The sequence below is a fragment of the Dermacentor andersoni genome, chromosome 10 (genome assembly GCF_023375885.2).
Source record: "Dermacentor andersoni chromosome 10, qqDerAnde1_hic_scaffold, whole genome shotgun sequence".
Classification (NCBI taxonomy): domain Eukaryota; kingdom Metazoa; phylum Arthropoda; class Arachnida; order Ixodida; family Ixodidae; genus Dermacentor; species Dermacentor andersoni.
In genome coordinates, this window is record NC_092823.1 from 118,450,624 (window position 1) to 118,453,670 (window position 3,047).

Below are 3,047 nucleotides of genomic sequence, written 5' to 3' on the forward strand. Positions count from 1 at the left end.
AATTCGACCGGTGCGAAGTGGTGAAGTGCCCAGGTGTGTGCAAACGACCACAGATGGCCGGGCTGATTCGGTGACAATTCACTACCCCACTACGAGCAGCACAGTTTAGAGAGTTAAATGTGCTCATACTTGACCTCAAGCCAGCATGTTGAGGCAGCGCAGCAAGATAGTATTGATTACAGCAGATCGATGTTCTAGCGTTGTCATCAAAAGTTACATCAAGCGAGCAGCGCACGAGCTCGCGCTGCAGCACGATTCGCACGTACGTGCGAGCTCATATGCATTGCATCAGTTATTACCAGTTACTAAAAGGGACAGATGGCCGCTACTACAACGCAGGCATAACTACTTGTTTAGCGGCATGCAGTCAACAAAGATTGCAGGAGACCCGGCGTTTCGCGGCATGTCGAAAGACCGCTGCCGTCGCGGCGCGTACGATCGTGCGCTCGAGCAGTTCGTACATCGCGGCATGCTGAAAGACCGCTGCCGTCGTGTGCTCGAGCAGTTTCGTACACATGATGTCTGCTTATCGCTGCTGTGGATTCATTTATAGCAAGCATTTCCTCGCGTTTGTGCGCCTGAATCTAGCAGCGTGCAAACCTTACCTGAAGTTCCACTTCGTACGCGACTCGCTTCACTTGCGATTGACACCGCGCTAAAACTTCGCCGCTTAATTATTGAACGGCATACACGTATTCGGCGCTGCATAATTTCTTGCCTTTAGGCAGCGTGCCACTCCTGAAAAAATATTCAGCGCCCGATATTCGCTGCAGGCCGTGATACAACACAACCGAAAGTGGCGGGTCCATAATGTAAACGTGTTTTCCGAAGCAGACGACCGAGCTTGGTACGACCCATTTTAGGACAGAGGGCGCTTTTTAGCACCTTTTTCGCAGCGCCCCCTGGGCAATGCAAGAGCCCCATGGAAAGCAGCGACAAGCGATCGTACAAAAGCTTAGTGCAAAAACCAGACGCGCACCGATCTGCGCTCGAAAAAGCAACTGTACGAAAGCTTAGTGGAGAAACCAGGCGCACAGCAATCTGCGCTCGGAAAAGCGCGCGCAAGCACGTAGCGAGCCGCGCCAATCCAATCCAGAAGCCAGAGGAGGAGGGGAGTAATGTCTGACACTAAGTTCAGTGTTACCATATGTAGTTGATGAATGCGCAGAGGCTACATCTTGCGAGAACAGCCACTTAACCATGCAAGATCTGTTCGTCAAACGATGCCGGTATGCAATCACGCCATAGCGAAACGGGTTAAACTACGCGCACGTTGCGCTGAGCGTCAGCTACTTCCGAGACTTTAGCAGAGATGGCGGTAGTTGTCCGTACGATCCAGCTTGCTAAGGTCCCTTAGCTTGGTCGGGCAACGGATGAGGCTCACTCCGAACACTCATAAGTTTCAGCGATCGCCACAGAGGGCGAAACATCAACCGTGGCCCTTTCCAGCAAGGCGCACGTAAGTGGAACTACTGTAATTAGGTCGCGTGCATTGATTGGTTTTCTGTACACTAGGGGCTTCAGCGAGGCTGAATATTTGGTCTATAAACATAGGTGTGCGACCAATATAGCCAAGTTGTCACTCTTTCAAAATGTACAGGCAATTGTTTTTATGGGACATTTGTTATTATAGTTTGTGCTTTATTACTTGATTCAAGGTTTTGAGAACGTACTGACGTGCGATAAGCAGCAGCCCAATGATGTCCATCAGTACGAGTGATTTACCGATTCGAGTTGCACGGCGGTAATATATCGCAAACAGGGTAGTCGTTTCCTTTGAGCAGCATCACGAAGGTTCGTTTAAATGCAGTCTTAGTTTGATAACAATATTATCGGAGTCAGTTATTGCGTCCAACTTTCGAAAGCCACCGCCAAGCAAACGTGTTTGGCAGTGGCTTTCGAATTATATCAGCAGCGGCGTTTCTCTGGCATAGTGGCTGCACGGCTTCCATTGTCAGTAATGGGCCACGTCTGGCCTCGTAATGACGTGTTTCTTGAGAGATGGTGCTAACTATCGCGAAAATTCGTCGCTGGAACGGAGCACAGTCTGCTTCGAGACTTTTTCAAGCTTGATTTTTTTTTTTTGCAAGCGAGGCGGATAAAGCACATTCTTGTAGTTATGCTTTAAATATTGTAGTGATTTCATAACGAAATGAACACGCAAAGCAGTGTGCGTGCTTTTGTGATGCAGCGTTGTGTTCACTGTTTTAAGTCAGACAAGAATCAGAAGCTCGCCCACGCTTCCACCATAATAATTGAGCCTGTTTTTTTGTACTTGCGACGGCGACCTCCAGTACGCTGCTTAAATGTGTTCACTGATTTGAACTATATTGGCTCTGGCCGTGCATGTCAACAGGGAATGTGTCACTACTGGAAGTAACCTCAAGGGCCATAATCCTCACAAGGTACGTTTCTGAACGCTTCACCTACAGCGGTCATTTGTTCATCTATTCGACTAACTGTCGTTTCACCACATTTTGCTTGCATGTTTCTCATGGCTTCATCATTTTTCTTTTCAGGAAGACGAACAAAAGATAGATTATTGGTCTCCGAACTGCCCATGCCAAGCCATAAGAAGCTCAAAAGTAGCCGTAACGACAAGTCCTCTTGAACTGCAGGCCTCACTATGAACTGTTCGCAATTTTACCAGATGGGGAAGTGGGGGTGCTATGCAGGAAATCAGCAGAATACAATTTTGTACTACACCGAGCAAGAATGTAGCATACACTTCCTTTTTGAAGCCATTTTATGACAAATAGAGAAATAAACATCTTGAGCCCCGATTTGTTTCTGCTCAAGTCATTACAACCGTGGTAACCAGAAAAGAAACTAGGTAGCAAGTTCCTACTTCCTAATGCGCAAACTCTGCCATCTACCCTTTGCAAATCTGCTTGTTTGGTGATACCCCGAAGTGTCGCATGCCTCCTCACTACAATCGTTCGTGAAATACAAATGCAAATTATTTTAATATGGTCAAAATCGCTCAATGAAGTTTTGAGGAAAGGGGATTTCATGGGGACTGAATCTCTGGCAGTTGCCCTTACATG

At 47.5% G+C, this 3,047-nt stretch overlaps 1 long non-coding RNA gene across 1 annotated transcript; it reads left to right on the plus strand.

The window, feature by feature from the left end:
- The first annotated feature begins 1,385 nt into the window (after positions 1–1,385).
- Positions 1,386–2,776, plus strand: LOC129380318 (uncharacterized). Its single transcript, XR_008608317.1, has 3 exons — positions 1,386–1,459; positions 2,357–2,405; positions 2,520–2,776. It is a non-coding gene; the product is annotated as an uncharacterized lncRNA (long non-coding RNA).
- Positions 2,777–3,047: the final 271 nt, after the last annotated feature.